At 39.0% G+C, this 25,405-nt stretch overlaps 1 long non-coding RNA gene across 1 annotated transcript; it reads right to left on the bottom strand.

Moving 5' to 3' along the window:
* Positions 1–3,465: 3,465 nt before the first annotated feature.
* LOC131737253 (uncharacterized) lies at positions 3,466–4,593 on the bottom strand. Its single transcript, XR_009328828.1, has 2 exons — positions 4,144–4,593; positions 3,466–3,796 (listed from the first exon to the last, which is right to left on the bottom strand). It is a non-coding gene; the product is annotated as an uncharacterized LOC131737253 (long non-coding RNA).
* Between the last annotated feature and the right edge of the window lie 20,812 nt (positions 4,594–25,405).

Here is a 25,405-nt window from a genome sequence, read left to right as displayed (position 1 = left end):
ATACTGTTTATTAAATGTATTGGTAGTAATGATCCAATTAGCTCTCTAAATATAATGCTTTTCTTTGATTCTTTGGGTTTCCAGATGCTCGTTTGTGGGTTTGGTTATCAAGCTTTAAACTGTATCTCACCTACAGACGTTAGAATCTTTAATGGCAGTGCACCTCACAGCATTGCCTGTTACACTAACACAAGCTGGAATAATGCAATGCTGATTGAACTCAAACCAATCCAAGCTCTCAATCTCTCTGTGTGTCCATTTGTTAAATCTGTATTTTAATGTCAATATTTTACATTTTGGAATACTAAGTTTGTCAAATGTCAAAAGTGAAAAACATATCTTGCCTTCAGCCTAAAAAAAATACACACATTTCTCTGTGACCAAAGAAATGTTGAGGACCACTGGTATGTATTACAGTGTGGATTAATAAAAAAAGATGGTGTAACGTGTACATGTTTTGGTTTAGTTACCAAATGTAATGCTTTGCCTTTAAATCACGCTTCTTGACAGAAGTGCGTGTGAAAACACAATGATCCGTACAACCAAGTACTGTACAGATAATGGATGAGTGGTTTTGTTTCCCATACCATTAGATGGTGGAAGTACAGAATCCACGAGTAAACAGACAACTTAAAGCATTAGAGACCCATATTTAATCAGGTTAATTAGTGCATTATCTGGCCCCTTGGTATTTGAAATTTGCCTGCTCTAATACACAAATAAATGTCAGGCAAAACATTCATACTGCTATTATTGAACTGCCATCTGCTCCAATGACTGCCAAGAAAGCAGTTATAGGCTAACTGTGCTGGAATTACACGTCCACATCATGTTTGTAATTGACATCGTTCCAGAGTTTCTTTGCTTTAACTGTATCACACATAGTAAAAGCATAGCAAAGTGTGATAAGACAAAATGCAAGCATGGTTAAGCATAGGTAAGCACTGTAAGGGTCAGAGAGGTATGGTAAAGCATATTAAAAATCATGGCAAACTATTCTAGACTATGGTAAATGCAAAGTATAATCTTAGGAAAAGCATGGGAAAAATGCTAAATTAACATAAAAAAATACCATGGTAAACTTTTAAAACTTTTTCTTTCTTTTTTTTCAAAACCAATTTGGTGAGGTGACATTTTATCAAATTAAGTCTACCAGAACTTGAAAGCTGATGTGTTATACGTCAAGGACACAATTGGCTATATCATGCTACAGTATGGATTTCTTTGATGTGCCCTTTTATCAAGTGGATACTTAAACTTACCTACCATTGTGCACATTACATGCACCACCAGACAATCTCTCAAGCTAACAGTTTATGAGTTGCAGTAGAATCCATTAATGAATGTTGTATTTGTGTCTTTAGTTCTGAAATACATGGTCCTAATCTAGAATATGTCCATCCTGAAGCAAGCTGGTGTAGAATCATAGGCTAGCTATTGTATTCCCAGATAGTGGCCTGTGACAGGCTGGTTTTAGTGATGACGTCAGACCAGAAAGGAATACACAGACAGACAAGTGGTGAGTGAATCTGAGACGCTGCGGCGCTCAGTGTTTTAATAACACACAGAAAATAAACAGGTTGAACAAAACAGAAAACAGGACACAGCACTTGAGGCCAAAATAAACATAGGGACGAACACTAAACAAACACGTAGGAGGCTGTGTGGTTCAGTGTTTAAAGAAAGGGGCTTGTAACCAGGAGGTCCCCGGTTCAAATCCCACCTCAGCCACTGACTCATTGTGTGACCCTGAGCAAGTCACTTAACCTCCTTGTGCTCCGTCTTTCGAGTGAGACGTAATTATAAGTGACTCTGCAGCTGATGCATAGTTCACACACCCTAGTCTCTGCAAGTCACCTTGGATAAAGGTGTCTGCTAAATAAATAAAATAATAATAATAATAATAATAATACTGTGCTGGTTCTCCAGCACCACGTAGCAATTGCTTCTTATAATTTATCTCCTCACTCTCTCCCGCTCCTTCACTCTGAACACACAACCCCAAGTGAATGCTTTGTGCATCTATATATACTGTTGTGCTGAGATTCAATTACTAATTAATTATCCACTTGAATCCCAGCACGTGAACTAATTCCGTGCAACCCTGTGCTCACATATTAAATACTTTAAATGCACGTGAAGTGAAGTGCAATCCCCGTGCCTAAATACAATTATACATTTTAAACATTCATGCTCATTACACACATTATATCCCGTGTACCAACTACAATACACCAACATTAACACACGCAACATACAACATAAAACACAAAAATACACACAGGGGCGGGGCACATTGCCACATGGCCCTACAGTTATTAGGCTATCCTATTGAAAAGGAAGGCACAGATGTGTTTTTACATGGCATGTGATTTACTAAATGTAATTGTCTGTTGACATGAACATTCATACGGAACACATTATGCACTTAAATACTTTTAGCTTTTATATTGTTTTCTCAAAGCCATGGCAGTGTTAAAATGTTATAATCACCAATACATTGTTTGGATGGCACTACAACTTTTTTTGTTTTTAACTAACTGCAGTTCTTTTTACAAGAATGTAGACTTAGGAATTTTGAAACCAGGAAATGTTTAAAGCATTTGCCATTTATTTATTATATCATTTAAGGCAAAACTGGAGGAAGTGGGTTGTTTTGCATGCAAAAAGAACATGTTGTGGCTAAAATCACTTTCCCTTTAAAATGTTAGTATTTCCTTTTGAGTTTAAAGGATATATATATAGATAGATAGATAGATAAAGAGAGAGAGAGAGAAAAATTAGGGCACTTCAACTCTGTTACTTCTGTTATTGTTTACCTTTTATTATCGTTATACTTTTTGTTTGGCTTTGTACTTCCACCTGTACAATATGTCTCATTACATATATAGATAAATCTCGACATGTCTATTCAATTGATCCCAACAGGGATGCATGTAAACAATGCTGCCACTTAAAAAAATAAAACTAGTTTCTTCATGTGTTTGACATAGGTAGACTAAAGAGCCAGATAAGCACAGTTCGATGTCTGATTTTGATGTCTGTGGTACTTGAAGGACCCTGATTTATTTATCTAAAAGTGGTTGTCTCAAGATCAATTGAGTCTCCAAGATGTCTCCAGAACTGCTCATTGGATTGCTATTCAACGTGACACACGCAGTCTCTGCACTAGGTCATTGAGCTTCTGAGAATTCAGCGCATGCGAACCAGCTTATGCATGAGTGCTGGCTAGGGAGGGGTGATGCTAATGGAGGCTGGGGGAACTCAAGGGAACAACATTTGCCTAATTATTTTGACCACAATGAGTTACTTAGCTTTTTTTTCATTTTTAAGTCTTATTCATATATTTTGTTGGGGCGCGTATGTTAGGTACTTATGCTCGTTTGCTAGTTAACTTTCTATCAGTCGTGACTAAAGCAGTTGCAATGCATATTGATCGAGTGAACAATCACACAATGAAAGACCTTGAGAGGAAAAAACATCAATAACATAAAATACCAATAAACACAATCAGAAGGCTCTGTATGAGCAACATCAAAGTTAAACAGCATTTGAATATTAATATCCTTGGAATTCAATGAAATAGTCATGCAGGAAAAATTAGGGAGGGCAGTGTCACATTGGATTGCAGCTCCCAACCTTGAGGGGCTAAAACTCAGCAGAGCCATTGTCAGCTTCTCAAAGCCGTGCCAAAGAAGGATGGCTGGGGAATCTGCGGATGATAAGGAATTGGTGCCAGAATCCACATGAAGCCCTCCTCGAGCCTGCCCACCTATAGTACAAGCATCTAAAAACACTGGGAGCAGCACAGCAAAAAAAAAAAAAAAAAAAAAACACTTGGTTATTATACTGAACTAGACTTAACATGCAGGATGCACAGTGGAACAAAAAATTTCAAGTGGTTCAAAGGTCAAAGTGACGATACTGTAGGTGGTTCTTAATCAGATACACCTTTTTAAACTCATATTGACGAAGAAAAAAATGTAAAGGGTCACTGTGACAAGGATGACCGAGGTTTGAGACTCAGAAACAGTATAAAGTTCAAAATAAAGCTTTTTAATAAACAAAAATACAAAATAAATAGGCACAAGGGCCAAACAAAAAGGTTTCAAACACAAACAATCAACACAAAACAAAACTTACAACAAAAATACGGCTTCCAGGCTGGGCATTACCTTCACTGGTTTCAAAACCTTAACAAAACAGCACACACAGACAACCACTTCTTCTCCTTCCAGAACTCTCTCACCAAAATGGGAGGCTGAGGCCTCCTTTTATGCCAGGTGGCTGAGTGCTTAATTGAACAATTAATTGGTTGATTGCTCCCACCTGACGCAATGAACCTGGGCAGGGAGGAGAATTTGACTCCATCCCTGCCAGTATTTCCAAAGGCAGAAGCCCAGCTCTGCCACAGTCACATTGTGACAATTAAACTAAATGATAATTGCATAGACAGTGAGGTACAGTAAATTGCAAGTGTGTTAGTTAGCAATGGCCAATAAAAAAGAATACCAGTCAAAAAGACTTGTCAAGACAGTTATACAAGTATAATTTAATTATTGCTGTTAGAGTCTTATCTGTATTTTATTTTATTTAACCAGCTCCCACTTGGATCTTCAATCTCTTTTTTCAAAGGAGACCTGTTCAAAACAGTGGCCAACAAAATAATCTCAAACAAATACAAAGACTAGATATAGAGATCAATATGTAGAACAAGTTGTCCAAGGCAGACTTATATCTCTCTATATTCTTTATGAAAGGAACTAAAAAAACAAGTAATCACTTAAAAAAATCCAGTTGTTTTATTACATCAAAGGTAATGCAAATAATATCGGATTACTGTGGATGACAAGGATTTTTTTTCATGCCATTGTGTCATTCTTTTACTGTTTATTCTAGTAAACTGTCAATATACAGTACAAGGTTGATTTTCTGTCATTGGCATGCTATGTACAAGACATCTCTTTGCAAAAGAGACACAAGTGCATACTGTAGCTGGCTGACTTCCATTGGAAGCACAAAAGAGAGATCCTGGATTTTGATTGATTTTCTTCTTTATTGAAACAGGCACATGTTGATATCTGTTTGTTGTAGATTTTAAATGTGCAGTGGTATTTTGTCAAGTCAGCTGCAGTAATGAGCCTGACATTTTTTGCAATGAGAAGAGTATTTTATTTAATTTTCTATATTAGGTTTTGTGTCCCTTAGGAATTGCCTTGGCACTGATGAGTGAGGTTTGCTGTTTGTATTTACTGTACACAAAATACACAGAACAGGTCAGATTAGATCGTTGTTTGCTTGCAGAGGAACATACTTCCTGTTGAATGGAAATAAGTCACTGAGCTCTGAATAAGAAGCCAAGGCTGGCATGGTGAGTGAAGGCATGCAGTAGTTTTTATTCAATGAGTCACTTATACTGTAGTAGTGTCACAAGTGACAAATTTAGAGTGTGGGGTGGTGTATTGCAGTTATTGTGTGCAGGTGTGTGTTCTTTTATATAAATTGTTATTATTATTATTTAAGATATTGTTTGAATTCTGCGGTGCAAGGTATTGTTTTAAATATGTGTGCATATTGTTTATTTATTTTTTTAGTTTCACTAATTAATAATTGAGCACAATCAGTCACGTATCTTTCCTAGGATCCAGACTTAAAATTGCCACAGGTGCGTGCCATTCTGCATCAATCGACAGACTGCTCTAAAACTGGAATCAAAAATACAAAGAGGAGTCGAGTTGGGCAGGAACGAGAACAAGGCCGTGCAGAAAGTCAGCCATGTTTTTTGGACTCCAGCAAGGGAACTCCAGGAGTAAACAAAGCAGACACTAAACAGAAAAGAAACCATTCAGAAGTGGATAAAGAATCACTTGAGAAACAAGGGAAGTACAATTTTTTGTCACTGTTAGACAACGAATACTAAACTTTTGGTAAAAGAATTTGGTAAAACATTAGTAAAAGAAGGACTAGTATTGCTGTTTCACGGAATCAGAAATGTACCACTGCTGCAGTAAATTAAAACATTGCTTATAAAATCTACTGAGTACTGCAGAAGTAATTAGAAGATAGGAGATATCTGGGGAAACAGCAAAGACATTACAAGAAGGATTACAATCGCTGGAGACTGGATTTGTGTGAAATTCTGATACCTGTTTTTTTTCACTTTTGCATAGGATCCTTGCTCCCCCTAAGGGTGGAGGAGGACCGAAAAGGATTAGTGGCTCTATTTCCAGGGTCATCAGGACTGCCCATGTAAGATAGGATAAAATTGCAGCACTGGACACAAGGCTCGGACTGTGGTCATTTCCCCGACCCAACTGGTATTAACTGGACTTGGTTGTGAACTTTTCAAAGACTACTGATTATTATTAATTAATTAGTCATTTAGCAGACGCTTTTATCCAAAGCCATTTATAGAGACTAGGGCTGAACAATGCTTCATCAATGGCTGCTGCAGAGTCACTTACAATAGGACCCGGTTTTACGTCTCATCCGAAGGATGGAGCAGAAGGTTAAGTGACCCCCACACACACACAGCATGTCAGTGGCAGAGCCGGGATTGAACCGGGAACCTCCTGGTATCAAGCCCCTTTCTTTAACCACTGTATCAAAAGCCTACAGAGGCCAGCAACTTCAGAGGCACTAGTCGCCTGCGCCTTCCACACTGGTAATTTTCATCTGACCTACCAAAACCACACTGTGTGCTCCTGTGTCAATGATCAGTCCTAATTTAGACATGATATCCAATTCTAAAATAATTTGTTGATGCGTTTTTCATAAAACAATTCAACCAAATTACAGAGTTCTCCAATTTTCAGCTGCACAGGTTTTGTTTTATATGCAACTCGTGTTCTTCCTCCAACACCTTCAATAATCACATAGTCAGTAGTAAGAGGAACATCAGTTATAGAGAAACTGGCTCCAGTATCCACTAGCATTTCACACTGCTGCTGGGGTCCTTTTCCCTCAGCATCGTCTCCCACAATTAGAGCATTGCTTGGCCCCACTTTGGCCACCCTTTGGCTTACCACCCTGGTGTTGCCATTAACTCAGTGTCTGTTCTGTACTGCCCTGTCAATCCCTCGCACCAACACTCCTATTTCATTCCTAGTCTTATTTATGGTTCAATCATCACATTAATCTAGTTATCATCACCTCTCCTGTGTATGCAGATATTGTGTTTGACCGGCTGAAAAAGCAAACTCACAAGAAACTCCGTAAAACATTAATTGTGATAAATATAAAACATATTATATCCTAATGTACCAAGGGATCTGACACCAGCGCGTATATTCTAAACCACAGCATGCATACTTGTGACTCTGATGGTGCTTCTGTCTTTCAGCTGATGCACCCGACTCACTCTGTTGCTGCAGAGTTGAAATCTTTGTAGCTCATTCTAGCTCTGAGATCGATTGTGTAACCTCTTGTTCCCATAACATCCATGCCTGAAATGTTACCTTCCTAATTTTTCAGTCCATGATTCATATTGTCTTTGATGCTAATGTGTAATTTAAAACTTACTCTCCTAATTTATGCAACAACATCAGAATAAAACCACGCCTGGCTTCACTCATAATCATTATAAAATTACCAGTATATTTTGATAAAACCTTTACATTTTTCCTTAAATTGTTTTAAACAGAATTACCTTTACGCATAATTAGTTTTCATAGTGTTTCAGATGTACTGATCTCCAAAAACATTTGTTTTCTTTCTAAAAGTTTATTCCAACACAGTCTGTGTAACAGCGACCTTCACGCTCTCTCTCTCTTCTCTCTCTCTCTCTCTCTCTCTCTCTCTCTCTCTCTCTCTCTCTCTCTCTCTCTCAGTGCTGACTTCCCCCCTTTTGTCTCCTAGTACCAAGTTGTTAGCTAAACAGCGCTCTTAACAGAACACAGCTATTTTCCCCTGTATCTTGCCATTGCTTGTAACATATTTTAAACTTTATTCAAATTCCCTTGGTTTTACACTTACATATCCTAAGAAGTAATTTTATTCAGTTGGCAGTTGTTACTCGCTAGATTCCTTTCTAAAGGAACAAAGCCTTCCTATGCCCAAATAAGGTCATGCTCTGTTTCTTTGAATTTGCAAGGCAGCGAGGCACAGACCCTGCACAGCCTGACACTTTCCATAGCTCTTGATAGGATATCTGTGCATTTTCCAAACTTGATTCAAAATTAATGATCTTTTTCTGACAATCTGTCAATTGTTGTCTTTGCGTTGCATTTTCCTTACGCATTTCCAATTGGTGTGGGGAACCAAAATTGCCATTCAACCAAAGTAGTAATTGTAATTATTTCTAACTGCTTGGCTTGGTCTCTCAAACCTTTATTCTCAACAGACAATTACTTACAATTTTCCTTTGTAAAATCATATTGTGTTTGTAACTCCTCGACTGTCTGTCTCATCGCTCGCACACAATTAGCTTGTTTCACTTTATTTTTTTCTTTCTCGTTTCTGTCTATGCATTGCTGCCCTGTTGTGATAACAGGTTCACTGCTTTTCTGCACACAGACTCCCTTTTTTACTGTGTTTTGCAATATAATCTATGCTTCACGTTCTCAAAATCCATGATCCACGTTCTCATAATCTATGCCTCACGTTCTCGTAGTCTATGCTCCACGTTCTCATAATCTATGATCCATGTTACCATAATCTATGATCCACATTCTCAAAATCCATGATCCACGTTCTCATAATCTATGCTCCACGTTCTCATAATCTATGATCCACGTTCTCATAATTTATTTTAACCCTCCACATCTGACATCAATGCCTGGCTCTGGTGACCCACAAAACCAATGTTGTGTCAATGTGTTCATGCCTGGATGGTTACCACAGTGGAAAGTAGTTATTTTCCTATGAAGGTTCTAGAACAGAGTGTTGAAATCAATACATGGCATGTAATTAATACCTTCCTGTCTTTCTGCATATGGTTGCATTGTATTGACTAAAAACTGTTTTCACAGCAATGCGAATGAGTATTCAATATACTGTATAAGGGTCACCCAGGAATAAACTTCCACTCGAGCAAATGTAACAAGTGTAGTACACAGTGTGCCAGATTCATTAAGCTCTTACTCCAGGTCAACGCCAGCTCCAATATTTTGCATAGAGAAAAATAAAAGTATGCACTGTACATAAACTGAATTTAACCTAATGCAAGACTCAAAGGGATGCAAATGTACCACATATACATGAATGCGATTAACTTATAATTTAAAGCAAACAATTCTGTATTAAATAAATGTTTTTGCAGTGCGAAGTATTTTAAAATATTTCATTTATTTATTTAAAAAAAAACTATGCTATCAACAGTAAATGTCTTTAAAATGCCACAAACACAAATATAAATATACATACTGAATACTTTATTGAATAGAAAACTGAATACATAGGGCTAAAATAGGGCTAAATCAGTAATTATAGAAGCGATACATTTTTTCAACATCTATCCCAGCTGCCCTGTAACACTTAGCATTCTTTTCAAGTAAATAGGAGCTGTGTGTGGTGTCCTACAGTATATGAAATACATGCCTTTTTCACAACTTCATGAAGACGGAAAAAATGATAAAATAATATTTTTCAATACTTTATTGATGAAGTGTTAATTACACATTCAGTTCTGCACAGATTTTGATTATTTGATTCGTCACATTTCTTAGAAAAGCCACAGTATATGCATTTTTGGCTCACGAAAGCATGGGATATCTGGACGGAAATGTATTACATGATCTTCTAACCATAATGCGTTTCCTAAAACGTGGTTGAACTGCGATGGACTCTTATTTCTCTGCTGTTTCTTTTCTCTTTCAATGATGAACGTGATGCAATGTCCTCATGAAGGATCTTTCAATGATGAACGTGATACAATGTCCTCATGAAGGATCTTTCAATGATGAACGTGATGCAATGTCCTCATGAAGGATCTTTCAATGATGAACGTGATGCAATGTCCTCATGAAGGATCTTTCAATGATGAACGTGATGCAATGTCCTCATGAAGGATCTTTCAATGATGAACGTGATGCAATGTCCTCATGAAGGATCTTTCAATGATGAACGTGATGCAATGTCCTCATGAAGGATCTTTCAATGATGAACGTGATGCAATGTCCTCATGAAGGATCTTTCAATGATGAACGTGATGCAATGTCCTCATGAAGGATCTTTCAATGATGAACGTGATGCAATGTCCTCATGAAGGATCTTTCAATGATGAACGTGATGCAATGTCCTCATGAAGGATCTTTCAATGATGAACGTGATGCAATGTCCTCATTAAGAAGCATCATTTCTTTGGTGTAGGTGTGAACAGTACGGGGATTATGGAAATGAGGCAGATCACGGACAGCTGCAGGATACTGTACCTGCGTAAGAGACTGAAAAGGAGGTGTATTCAAGGACTTAGTCTATCTGCTTCTGTCATGTGCACAATGGAAAGCTTAGTGTTGTTGAATAACAGGATCTGCATCAAAGATCTGCATATTGTCTGTGCTAAATACATATTCAAGACATAGCTGTAAAAGGTTTCTATTGATTTCTTCTACTTTGTGTATCCTTAAGGATTTCTGAGCATTGGGCATTATGCAGCATTTAAGACACCTGCTGTTCATTAAGCAATTTGACTGCACTATGAGGTAAACTTAAAAAAAAACATAGTTAAGATAAATCTATTAGAAAATGTAAGATGCCGATAGAGAAATGTTTTGTCTATTGCTTTCATCAGTCAGAGGGTGGATTTTTTCACAGTTATCACGGATTACGCAGTTGCAGTGAAATGTACTCATTGCTGTGTAATACAGTATGTAGATCCCTGTGAAAATTCCCATTTCTGAAATAATAGTGAGGTGTTTTGCTCTTAAAAAAGAAATACAGTAAACTTTCGCTTTGCTGACACACTACCGGTCACATTTAGGAACATGACAGCTGGTTTAGTTTGCTTCTGGTAAATGACTGAACACATTCCAGAGAGCTACACAATTTCTTTGAAATGTCTTCAACAAAATAGACACCAGCTGCACCAAAGATCAGAAATATTTCTGCTAAAGATCACTCTGTCTTGCACAAGAAAGGGACATTTTATGTCCTCATTTGACTTTGGAGAATACAACCAAAACTGTTGCATTGTGGTGAAATGTGAAGTCTTTAGTTCATTTTACGTGCAATATGGAGCTGTTAATCTAGCTGACACTAAGTTATTATTTGCGTCAGTATCCAAAAGAAGTTGACTTCAGTTCCTTGTTGGCCCATTGCTGACCTGCTTACATCAGATCTCCAGTGGCAATTTAGTGTAAGGAGCTGTTTCAACAGCTTCACAGTCCCTGTGCACACCCAACAGTCAATCACAGTCTCAAAAGCTAACTGCCAACTGGCAGCATCAAAAATAGCTTGATGATAATGTGCTTGCTGAATTCAAGGCACTGTGTTGGGCAATGACAAATCAGACAAAGCAATGACCCTTTGATCAGAGATACAAGCATTGCTTATTTCTGTTCACATTGTTAGTGGCAGGAAGCAAGATAGCAAAAGTGTTCCAACAGCCCACCAGCTTGACTTAACTGGGTCATACCTGCTAATAGAGAATGCATCCACAATGTTCCCATTAATCCTGACGACAGTTAAGAATGCTTGGACTTTCATTTCTTGTTTTATTGATATTGCATTACTATATAGATGCAATATATAATTGCTGCATGCATATTTGGATATATAATTGCTGCATGCATATTTGGATATATAATTGCTGCATGCATATTTGGGTTATTCTTTCTGCTACAAACACCTTTGTAACCATCACTTCCTTATCAGAACCAATTACTGTAATGCTCTCTTCCTCAAAAAATGATGCAACTAAATTTCAGGCATTGCAACTTTTTTAACTGGGTTTGGAAGCAATGGCACTTATTATTCATGTTTAAAGCAGTTTGTGGCCTGGAATGTATTGGTGCATATTATACAGGCATTTTCTGCGGAAGATTGCAATTGTTCTCTAGTCCAGTAACTCTGTATAGTACATTCATAGTTACTACATCCCGATCTAGAAACTTTTATATTTTTTATGTTTGGAAGTCCACAATTCTGTCATATTATTACAAAAAGCAAACAAAAAATGATTAACACTGTAACTAAATCCGACTGGTAACTGTTAATTTATGCATTCAAGACTGAGTAAGTCAGTTAGTATTAGTTTTTGGTCTCCCATTATTATCCATTCCCAGATTACTGAACTATAGCAGAAACTAATTATAAATTGAAAAGATAAATGTCTGAATTGTCACACTTAAAAATAAATAAATAAATAAATAAATAAATTCAGATTTAATTAAATACAAAACAGGGAGATGATCTAAGCTTTCTTCCAGGATCAGTTTGTAATCGTATATTATTATTATTATTATTATTATTATTATTATTATTATTATTATTATTATTATTATTATTATTATTATTATTATTTATTTCTTAGCAGACACCCTTACCCAGGGCGACTTACAGTTGTATACAAAAAATACATTTCAAGAATTACAGCACACTTAAGAGCAAGATACAAAATACAATGACTTCAGTCCTAATAAGAGCAAATACAAAACACAGTACAATATTGGGGCAGTTCAAGAGCAGATAACAGTGTTGATAGTTACATCAGGGTTAGGTGAAATACAAAATACTACAGATTGGGTTAAGTGCAGGAGTAAATACAGTAAAATAGGGAGCAGATGAGTGCAGGTTAAAGTACATTAAAGGCGGAGTGCTATATTGTCCAGAAGGGAAGAGTTGAGTTTTACAGGTGTTGTCTGAAGAGGTTTGTCTTGAGCAGGTGCCGGAAGGTGGTCAGGGACTGGGCAGTCCTGACATCCGTAGGAAGGTTATTCCACCACTGCGGGGCGAGGGTGGAGAAGACGCGGGCTCTGGAGGCAGTGGAGCGTAGTGGCGGTACAGCCAGTCCTAGTGCAGGTGGAGAGGAGAGGTCGGGTGGGGGTGTAGGGAGAGATGAGGGTCTGGAGGTAGCTGGGTGCAGTCAAGTCAAGGCATCGGTAGGTGAGTAGAAGAGTCTTGAAGTGGATGCGAGCGGTGATCGGGAGCCAGTGGCGTGAGCGGAGCATTGGAGTAGCGTGGGCGAAGCGAGGCAGAGAGAACACCAGATGAGCAGCGGAGTTTTGGATGAGCTGGAGCAGACGGGTGGTGGACGCAGGGAGGCCAGCCAGGAGGGAGTTGCAGTAGTCTAGCCGGGAGAGTACCAGGGCCTGGACGAGGAGTTGCATGGAGTATTTGGTGAGGAAGAGTTGGATTTTTCGTATGTTGCTCAGGAAGAATTGACAGGTGTGTGCTAGAGTGGAGATGTGCTGGGTTCCAGATTTTTGAGAGGCAGGGGTCCAGGGTTACTCCAAGGTTCTTGGCTGAGAAGGAGGGGGAGAGATCAGAGGAGAGGGATTTAGAGAGGTTGAGTTTGAGGTGATGCGAGTGCATCCAGGATGAGATAGCAGACAGGCAGGTAGAGATACAGGAGGGGATGGTGGGGTCAGAGGGAGGGAAGGAGAGGAAGATCTGAGCATCATCAGCATCATCAGCATAGAAATGGTATGAGAAACCATATGAGAGGGCCCAAGGAGTGGGTGTAGAGAGAGAACAGGACAGGCCCCAAGACTGATCCTTGGGGGACTCCTGTTGAGAGAGTGTGAGGTGTGGAGGTTGAGCCACGCCAGGTTACCTGGTAGGTGCGGTCGGAGAGGTAGGAGGAAAACCAGGCCAGAGCAGTGCCGGAGATTCCCAGGTCAGCGAGAGAGGATAGGAGAATAGAGTGATCGACAGTGTCAAAGGCAACAGAGAGATCGAGGAGAATTAGGACAGAGGAGAGGGAGGTAGCACGGGCAGAGTTTAGCGAGTTAGTGACAGAGGAGAGCAGTTTCAGTGGAGTGAGCAGAGCAGAAACCAGATTGAGAGGGTCGAGCAGAGAGTGGTTAGACAGGAGAGCAGAGAGCTGGTGGTGTACTGTCCGCTCAAGGGTTTTAGAGAGGAAGGGTAAGAGGGAGACAAGACAGTAGTTCTGGAGGGAGGTGGAGTCAAGAGTAGCTTTTTTGAGGAGGGGAGTGATAGAGGCTTGTTTGAAGGCAGAGGGAAAGAGGCCAGAGGGGGAGGGAGAGGTGTTGAGAAGGGAGGAGATGAAGGGGAGTAGAGCAGAAGCAGCAGCTTGAAAGAGGTGAGTGGGGAGGGGGTCCAGAGCGTACTGTGGCCTTGGAGGAGGGAGGAGAGGTCAGAGTCTGAGAGGGGAGAGAAGGAGGGTGAGTTAGTAGGGAAGACAGAGGGTGTTGGGGTTGGAGCGGGAGTGGGGGGTGGGGGTGGGGGGAGGGAGAGGTGTTAAAGAGTATGTGGATATCAGAGATTTTAGAGGAGAAGAAAGAGGCAAAGTCATCAGAGGAGATAGAGGAGGGAGGCAGTGTAGAGAATAGCTTCCGGTGGTTGTTAGTGGAGGATTGGATAATAGATTGGAAATAGGAGCATTTAGCAGAGGAGAGAGTAGAGGAGAAGGAGGAGAGGAGGGAGTGGTAGAGGTCTAGGGCAGCAGGGAGTTTGGTTCTCTTCCATTTCTTTTCAGCACAGCGCAGTTTAGTTCTTGCCAAGCAGAATATGGAGGAGAGCCAGGGTTGGGGAGGGGAGGAGCGGGCAGATCAGGAGGTGAGGGGACAGAGGGAGTCGAGGGAGTCGATGAGGGAGGAGGAGGGTGGAGGTAGCAGAGTCTACAGAGAGTTGGGAGAAGGAGTCAATAAGAGGGAGGTGAGAGAGAGCGGTGGAGGCAAGGACAGAGGGGGAGAGAGAGCGGAGGTTAATCTCGGGAGGTGACAGTGGGGGTAGGTGGAGTAGGGAGAGAGGGGAGATGAAATAGTGATCAGAGAGGTCCAGAGGAGAGACAGGTAGGTACAGTAGTAGTGGGCGCAGGAGCGGTGGGGGGAGGGTACAGACCTGTCTAGTAGTTGGCATCTTCCAGAGCGCTGCTAGGTTCGGAATTTCTCCAACAGCCTCTCCTCGCAGGTCTCTCCTTGCTGGACTCCCACAGCTGGACCCCCGGCTCTTTGGTAGAGAGGCTGTTCGGTTGGCTGGCGCTTCTTGCTGGTGCACAAATAGGCTAGCTGTCTATTATACTAACTAGATGGATAAAAGCTGTGTGTAAACCAATTAAATTGCAAATCAACCTCTAGTCAATGTAACCACACTCACCTGGTACTAATCACAAACAGTAAATCACCTAATTAAAACAACACCACCTCTATAATGTTATTTAAATACAGCTAACGTTAATTACTTGAAGCAGGATCACTTACCTACTTGACTCTGGTTACCTGGAGACTGACCACTAGTAGACTCAGCTTAAGTAGGCTCCACCCTCACTTTGCAAGGGAACTGGTTAACAGCTGCTAAACTGCGCTAAAGACAATACTTAAGCAATACAATAGTTTCAATGCACTTCAATGGGATCACACAGCTTCTTCCAGAATGGCTGCATTCACTCAGCTGTTGCTTGCGATAAAATAATCTTAATATTCAGAGTCAGTTCTGTTTGTTGGGTTTTAATCTTACATTAGCAGTACATTTTATTCTTTTAAGAGCTGCTAGTTTATTCAGGGTTCTGCATACTGATAACAGACAGACGCACAGCTTGAAATAAAGGAACAAGTGAGCAGAATAAAGGACTCTTTAAACTGTAATTAAATATGTTTTTACAGGATTTACTGGCATTAAAACTGTCTTAACCATCCAACTGCAGAACTGTGTAAAGTTGGTCAGTTTCATTAAAGTGTTTGTTTATTCAGTTGTCTGAGAAATACACATTTTAGGGAGCATTTGCTAAAAGACATGACATTAAAAGTCCTTCAAACTAGGTAGATTGTGGATATCTGATAAATGGCGGAATCCTTGGTGAAATATGCTGTGGCCCTGTATTGAACCTACCTGCTGTGCCGTAAGATTGTGTGAGCCACCAGGGGCATCCACTATGGAGCTGATTCAACGTGACAAGGCATTTTTTCGATTCATTTTACTCTTGAACTACACCACTCAATTATTGAGAGTGCTCCTTATGTAATATGTGGGGTCAAAGATACAGAAACTGCCACTCGGGTGCTACTGGGAACCCTCTGAAAGATCAATTGTCTTGCACATTGTGACTGAAACTGTCTTTCAAAAGGGAAATACTGATTTTTTTTCAATGCAAAATGTGAGGGGCAGCATATTTACACAAAATCGATGTCCAGTCTCTGTGTCTTCCATCTCTATAAGGTATGTTAACCATACACTGTTCATTTCTTAAGCCTCTGCCTTTAGTTTGGTACTTGGGTCTGTGTGCTTTGGCAGCTATTTTTCAAACCCATACACCTAGTAAGTGAAGTGGCAGATTCTACATGGCTGTCAAAGCAATTTAATATCCTGGCATGAATGGAATATAAAGTGACCCTTTTTGTGGAAGCAATTGACAACCTTTCTTGAGATAACAAGGCTGTTTTATGTGGCATACTCTTTCTGTACTGGGTTTGGTATGATTTCTCATTTTCCATTATAATCCATAGTTTATAATAGAACATTTTTAACAGCGTGCTTGAAATGAGAATATTTGACCTAGCTCAAGTGCTTTATTAGCTCAGATGCATAACGCGTTGTTATAAAACTTTAAAATTAACCATAACAATCACTGCCAGAAAAGAATCACCTTCTGTCAATGTTGTGTCTCTAACTAGAAAAAAAATTCAGCTTTATCTGAAACTTTTAATTGGTTAAAAAAAAAAGGACCTGTATTTGCTTTGTTATTAAAGTAAAAAGTTTTGATTTTAGAGTGAGGCTTATAGAGGTAGATTACTTCTGCAGGGAAATGTTCAGATTTGCATTGTTTTTTATTACCTGAAGTCAATTATCTACAGGTTATCCACATTTTTTGATTGTTGTATTAGATTATATTTTAGGCTGGATCGTTCAAAAGGCAGTTCAAGATTATTTTGGTCGTTCTGATCAGCTGAAACAAATGCCTTCAGAACTCATTGTTGAGTTTTTGAAGTTGTTCTACAACACTGAAAGAACATGCATCTATGGTATCATAGGCTAATCTTTACCCAAGCTATTAGAACATGTCTTGTGCTCATGGGATATGTGCCAGGCCTAATTTGTTTTCCAGCTTGTTGGGACAGAAGTGGAAGTTTAATCAACGTGTCATTTACCAGCTAAACTTGTTGAATTGCTTCTGCAAAAGTGTTGATTTGTTCCTGTGACTCCCAACATAGATTAATAGGTAACGCTTTATATTGTGAGGCATAAATTAATATTAAATAGATATGCAATTGCATATTAAATTAATGTTAAATTAATATTTAATAGATATGCAATTGATATTAAATTTACCTTCAATTATTCCTTGTTACTTTCCATTAACATTTAAGTCAGATTAACTGTATTTTCAATTAAAAACATGTAAACAATGGCAAATTATTACATATTTTCAAGGGTAACAAAATGTACTATAAATGGACGTGATATGCAATTAAATTTTCAATCAACATTTGGTTAACATTTAGTAAGAAACCAGCTATTGCATATTCATTAAATATTAATTTAATATGCAATTGCATATCTATTAATATAAATATTAATTTATGCGACGAAATATAAAGCGTTACCGATTAAGGTAATATTATGAGCACCTCATTAGAGATAGGTGGTGCTAATTTGCACATGTAATTGAGTGCATTGTGACAAAACAGGTCATTACATAATGGCATAACGGTAATGAATATCAGAACGTGAAACATCTCAATGCTGACATCACAACCAATGAATCTGCTTTCTTTATTCTCGTTTTGTAGTATTGTTCAGTACAATATTTGATTTCCTCAAAATTAAAATATTAAAGAAAAGTTTAGAAAATTTCCCTCGTATTAATGTAAGGGGAAAACAATCTTTCTTGGCCCCTTCATAAGATAAATATTAAATATTTCAATATTTAAAACATTGCTCTGACTGGCCATAGGGCTAATTAATACATGCTGAGAGAATGCTTTTCTCTAGCTCTGACGCAATATTAACGTCATGTCTAACTAATGAAATATGAGAATATGGGCCCCCGTTAAGCAACGAGTGCAATGGACAAGGCAAATGTTTAAACCTTTTTAATGGTGTAGCACTCGCAAGAAGCACCCTACTGTAGTTGCACTGAGGCAGTCGTGTGATGGTCCTGAAGCAATTCTTTGCTTCTAATATAGTGTTACAATTGTATTCCCTTGACAAATGTTGCCTCTGCCCCTGCCCTTGTTGCTAAGAGCCCAAGGTTTCATTGAACCTGGATATCGATTCTTGCTGACCAGTTGCCTATGCGATAAATACCTGGGGCTTCCTAGTACAACTACTTTAATACGTAGTTGTATTTTTCACTCTGCAAGCCCTCCGTGCACCAATCTCAGAACTTACATTGGCTGCGTCCCAAACCGCACCCTTGCTCACTCGTTACTTTCTCCGGAGGGACAGAAGTACTATGTTCACCATCTTAAGGGCTGTCCCAGTTCCTTAGGGAACGAGTGAAGGGTGTATTATGTGCCCTTCACTGCACCCTTCGACTGAGTGTCCAAAACAGTTGATTTCTGCGGAAGTGTTTTTGTGCTGAAGTCCCAGAACTATTTGCATTAAAGGTGGAGACAAGTGGGAACAATTTGCAAATATGGCAGACGCGGCTGCACATAAATGAACTGTAGTTAGCTAGGAAATTGTAGATATTGTTAAGTTATTTAACAAGCAAATTATTTGTGAAATGTATGTTGTATTGAGTCACTTAGCTAATAAAATTAATCTTTTTAAATCTATGATCACGATTTAAATATATTATTAGAAAGTACAGTGAAAAACCTTACATATTGATTGCTGTAATTAATTATTTATCAATTGATTAATTAATGGACTAGATAGGTAGCTACAAAACTAGCAGATGATATAAGTGAGCAGTATATTTCAAAATTATTATTATTTTTTTTAAGAAATACAGGGACAGAGGAAGAGACTCTAAAACTGATTTCCATTATATGTTTTTGCAGTGATTAATAAATTAGTGTAGAACCTTTAGCCATTTCGTAGTGATACTGAATATAAAGCAAAATATATTACCTATTGGATTTAAAGTAAAAATAGATATCTTATTATTTAAAATATTACTTAAAACAAAACAAAAAAAAAAGTAAATATTAGGCTATATTATGAAGTACATGTTCGTAAGATGTGGCAAAGTTTTTATTTTATTAACCGATTTCAAAGTTTTTCAATTATCCCAAAGTTTAAAAATAACCTCAGTAGTGCAATAGCGTGGCGAAGACGTCTCCTACTTGCCGAAATCCTTGCCACAGTTCTTTGGAACAGGAATAATGCAAATGCTACAGCCATTCCTCCAAACTACAATCTGACAACAAAAGATTGCTTAGCTTCTTGCTCAGTCAAAGATAAAGGAGCGGAATGATGATGCTGAAGTGCGTCTCAACCATTTAACGCTTTTAGCTCCACCCTATACCCTACTCCCTCGCTCACCCAAGTGCACACTCTGTGATGTCAGTAAAACGTCACGCAAAGTGTACACTTGTCTAAGGGTGTAGGGTGCAAGGGAATGGTGTGGGACGCAGACATCGTCAGAGCACTGCACAGTTCTGAATCATGTACAGGCTGGCCTGCAGGGGTCGCTGGTGTGCGGTAAGCCAAGGACTCCACAGCCGACCTAACCCCTACCCCACCCTGACAGTGCCTGACCAACTGTGAGCTGCCTCCTGGGAAGTCCAAGGTCGGCAGTGGCATAGCTTGGATTCGAACCGGCGATCTCCAAGCTATAGGGTGCATACTGCACTCTGTGTAGAGTGCCTTTACAGGATGCACCACTTGGGAGCCTGTCATTTTAGAATCATTTTAATAACTAATCTTGCTGACGCAACTTGTTGTTTAAGTAATTTTTTCCAATAAAATTGAAATGTGTGTTGTGTTTTAAGGAAGTTAAAAGTGAAAATAATTCTTAAATGTTTCCTTTAATTATTGTATAATGTGTTTAACATATTTAACAAACTCCATTGTTTTGTATTCCAATAGCATGCATGCATTCTTTGTTAAGTGACACCAGTCCACATGAAAAGTAGACGAAAATGTAAGTTTAATTTTCACAGGCGGAGGCTTCACAATAATATTTTATAATCCAAAATGAGGAATCAGAAAGGTACACTTTCAGTTGAGTTAGGCTTCAAATTACAGGCTGACCATTCTCCTTAGCCAGGGTATCGATTGCGAGAGTTCCAGTAACTCTGAGTCACTAATATAAACTTTGAATTCCCGAAGCCAATTATGAACACAGCAGCCATTGTGCTGTAAAGATGCCGCTTCTCTGGCAATTCTCTCTAAGTAAAAGATCCAGCTCTTTTAGTCATGATCTGGCAATCTTTTAATGTCTCTCCGGAACTGGCCTCCCGCACTCATTACCCGGGCTTAACAACATAAATTGTATCATTCTTCCTTCATGTTCACGTTTTTTAGTGTTGGCTTAGAAATAACACACAAAATAATACTTTTCTCAAGAAATGTAACACTTTACAACATAAAACCAAGTGTATTTTAATGTACCTAAAAACCCTCAATTGTCTATAATAAAAGGAAAACAGAACTTTATGTTATTTGAACAATGTAAACAATTTTATGCAACAATTGCCAACTTTTCCATACTACATAACACACTTTTACTTACGCCCTCTAGTGTAGTTTTGTAACCACAGCATTAGCTGTAATTGTTAGTACACACAGGTTTTTGTCACACATGCTTTATGGTATGTGTCATCATAATTAAATATGTTAGTGATATGCAATTACCCATGTATTGAAGTTCAATTGCATGTTAATAAACAACCAATACATATTAAATAGGGAAATATAGCCATGTGAAAATATCAGTATTGTTCCAAAACCTAACAACCAATGTTTTGCATAGCTGTCTTTCTTGTTTGTTGGAGCTACAAACTCCCAATATGTCTTAATAAAGAAACTCAGCATACATCTAAAATATGGGCACAATTTTCCAATGACAGTCTCATGGTGGATATACCCTATTGCATATCCCCTTCGGTCACGATTTCTTTCTTTATTTTTGTGAACTCTAGGGAGTTTGATAAGTTGCCCTGCATTATAAAATAGAAGAAACTTAACATGGTACTATAACACACACAGCAATTGAAGGGAATATTAACCATTTATCAACAAAAAAAAAACAGATTAGCAGTTGTGCTACTGTTCCCTGTCAGAAACTCCACACATCTGAGAAAGCCTGCCTGATTCTGTGCACGCTGTGCAATAATCCTTTAAAGGTCACTCTCTCCAAGCAACCTGAGTCTGTGAGATGCAGCTTCTGGAAATGAGTGGTCCTTCTGATCGTGCCTGATTTCCAGCTGCCTTTTGAAGTCCTTTGCCTGCTGATTCCTCACTAGCCAGCAGTGGCTTGCTTGTCCATAATAGCTGGCATATGGTCTGAGCTAATTGGAGTGAAAATAAAGGGACCAGCTTGAAAGAAGAGGTTTGCTAGATTCAAATGGCTTTAGGCTGAACACTAGCTTGACATTTAAACAGGCAGCAGCAAAGCTTGTGCTTATTCGCCTGTCGCAAATCATTCCCATCTCTGATGTGTGCCGTTTTGACAGTGATCTTCCCCATCACTTATATGAAGATACTGGGGTGTATTCATTTGATCTAAATGGTGGCAGATCTCAATGCCGCCACTGAGATAATATAAGTCTGTGTAACTCTGTTATAAAAATGTGCATCTCTTTAGTGTCCCTCTGTCTGCAACAAAATGTAAGGTGAATTGTAGCTTGGTAAGTTCCTGCTATTTATTTTATAATGATTATTGATCAAGGCTTTTATATTAGCGGATACAAATGAAGCCCAGGCACGTAAATATTAGTCTGCATGCTTAAACGTCTATGTAGTTATACCTACAGCCAAAATCAGTTGAATCAGACGAGCCCTCAGGACGTCCAGTGCGGTCTCTCAGGTGATACTTGAGCAAAGAACTGAAACATGAATTCCAGCTAATATTTCAAGATAATGTATTTTAATTCCATCAGACAAAATATCCTTTCCTGATCCTTCACAGCAAGCATTGTATCAACTCATTATTAATATCTGTGGAAGGACTGGCCTTCAGGTTGTTAGGCTCTCTTCTCATCGCAGACAGGGGTAACAAGCTGCTGTTGTTCTGAGCCCAGACTGGTCTTTACATTGAAGCATCAGTACCAGCACCCAACACAGCAGATCATTGATCACGGTGACACAGCTCTGTGTTGACTCTGAGTGCGCTTAACGGGGTAATCAGGTAGGAATGACCGCTGTGAATAATATTATTGATAGTACAGTATATGCTTGCATTTGGAGGTATATTTAAAATATGTTTTTCTTGCTTTTTCGTCCTATGAGGTTTTCAACAAGCAGACTTGCTGCATCCACTAGTTATAGTTATTACTGTTTATGATAAGTGCTGCCTTTACTAAGGTCCTGTATTTTAATAAAAAGTCAGTTCTGTAGGTCAAGCATCAGCTGGATCAATCAATCAGAATCAAGCTGTGCTGTGCTGTGGAGATTACACAAAACCAGCCCTAAAGTTATAGCAATTACGCAACAAGTATTTTCAACATACCTTTAAAAAGTACTTTTGTTTGCCCAATATATGTATTTTGGGCTTAGAAGTCAAGTGTTGTGTGCTTCAACACAATAGGCATATACCTGTAGACATCAGCTAAATTGTCTTAAAGTTAGTGGGCGCCATCTAACACCTTCAGTACTGCCAGCAGTCCAAAGTAGGTGGTCACTGGATGGCGCTTACTAAAGTAAACATATCATAGAGGCTGATTAAATACTCTATAAAATGACACTATTGAGCTGTCACGGATGTGTTAAAAAAATATTTAAAATATACATTCACACAGCACGAAATTGCACAATCTATGCTGGTATAATACCCTTTCACACAGCCAAAGGGATAATGTAAGTACAACTTTTAAACTTGTCAGTCAACAGATCGTTTTCTTGGCAACAGCGATTCGCCCATAAATGACAGCATCACTTTTTATTTGTGAATACACGTGTTCGTCAGCATGTAAAGTTAACAATTCCTTAACTTATTCCTGACTCCAATTACTACCTCGTTTTTGATAAGCCATTGTATCTGAAAAAAATGAAAGCATGTAACTGATGACAAAAATACCCAACATGGGATGTTGACTTTTAATCCACGGCCACTATAGCATGGCGGCATAGCATTTTACAAAGGAGTTAAGATGGTTCAGTGCCATCTCTGAACCACCTGGCGAGGTGGTTCAGAGACGGCATAAAATATGACGGCTCTGTGATGGTATAGGCAAATATGACGGCTCTGTGACGGTACAGGCAATTCACAGACCAAAAGTTCTGAGCCGTCATAACTCGTCTGTGAAAGGGTGTGACAGAAACAGAATGATTCTTCGTGGTAAATCTCCATCCTAACCTGTGAGGGCGCTAAGGGAACAGAGTACCCTGGACTGGTTGGCCTGACAATTCATTCCCAGGGTTAAAAGGAAGTTGGTCATCTAGAAAGGGTACACTAACTCATCACTCATGACCCCTTGGCAATCGTTTACCAAGGGGTCATGAGTGATGGTACAAATAGGGGACGGAGCGATGTGATCTGTTCTTTCGTTTATGGTTAAGGAACGACCCGGAAGGACCAGTGTTTATATATCATACCGTGAGTGTTTTGTTTGTTTTGTCTCTAATTGTTGCTTGTTGTTATTAGTAGATGGCTAACACGTTCTGGAGCTGTCGCCAGAGGCCAGCACCACGAGCACTGCAGCACGCACCCAGGACTGGTGACTGTGTTTGTATATTGTGTGTGTAACTTGACTGTGTTTATTATTTGGGACTGCAAACCAAATACATTTATTTATAACAGTGCAATACACATTGCTGTGTATTGCCTGGGATTATTATTTACGGTCACCAGACCAGGATTATAAAATAAAACTCATTGCACTTTGGATTATCATTGTCTGCCTTTCATTGATCACCGCATCACTCCTGCACCTGCACACTGCAAACCACTTTTCCACAAAGGGGTATAAGTCTGGCAACGTGAACCAAAGTGTAGCAGCTATGTATAAAACAAGTATTTGAGTAATTCCAATCAGAACCTCTCATAATGATATTTGAAGCTGGTGTTACTTGATTATTTAGGACAATAACTTACTTTTGACATGTAGTGTGATATATTCCACAGTGCTTCGGGGATATGGGATGCAGTGCTATAAAAATGTGATTTAGTTTTGCATCGTGTGTACCACAGGTATACCTTTAAAATATTAGGGCCAGTGAAGAATGCATGTTAGAGAGACTGGTTTGCTAACACAAGCATATCTTTGCTTCTTATCTAAATGCTAAAGTGTTTTATCACTTGAAACAGTAGAATGTTGCATAAAAATGCCAAAAAGCACAGAAGGGCTTCGATGGCCAGACTACCTAACACTGGTACTCCCTTCAGCAAGCGCTGATTGCGTCTGAAACATTAGGGGAGATTTTCACATCTTTTTCTGCAAAGTGTAAATTACTCCTTTTTTTTCAAAGGGTATAGCTGAAATTTTTATTTGAATACATGATGTGTTTATTTCTAGTTATGTGACTTTTACAGGTGATTTCTGACTTTTTTTAAAATTTAATTTTTGTGAATCTTTTCAGTGTTAGCAGATGCACAAACTTCAGATAAACTGTAGGGAACAAGTATCAGATTTATGCATACCTACTTTGTATAGACAACAATATAATGCTACTTAATTCTGTACCCTGCGGTTTATCTGACATATTTACCAGAAGCCAAAAAAAGTCAACTATATGGTATCTGTCACTTAATTACCTGGTAACACCAGAACCGTGAAAACACTGAGCTGCAGGTAGCGGTTCTTACGTTTGTCATGCATTCTGGCACATGAAGTGGAAGAACATGAAAGCCTTCTCCGGTGAAGTAGAGATTTGGAGTAGCGGTTAGGGGCAGCAGTGTGGAGTAGTGGTTAGGGCTCTGGACTCTTGACTGGAGGGTCGTGGGTTCAATCCCAGGTTGTGGACATTGCTGCTGTACACTTGAGCAAGATACTTTACCTAGATTGCTCCAGTAAAAACCCAACTGTATAAATTGTATGTAAAAGTAATGTGATATCTTGTAACAATTGTAAGTCGCTCTGTATAAGGGCGCCTGCTAAGAAATAAATAATAGAAAAGTGACAGAAGCATGATGAGCCCATGTTATAAAAGAAAGTCTTGGGATGAGGTCCCTCCCTTGCAATGAAATGTAAGCAATTTACTCTTAAGATGGAGTTCCTGCATTGTCAAAACTGGTTTG

Source organism: Acipenser ruthenus, chromosome 6, assembly GCF_902713425.1.
Source record: "Acipenser ruthenus chromosome 6, fAciRut3.2 maternal haplotype, whole genome shotgun sequence".
NCBI lineage: Eukaryota > Metazoa > Chordata > Actinopteri > Acipenseriformes > Acipenseridae > Acipenser > Acipenser ruthenus.
The sequence above is the reverse complement of the archived record's forward strand: the minus strand, read 5'-3'. Positions and strand labels throughout refer to the sequence as shown.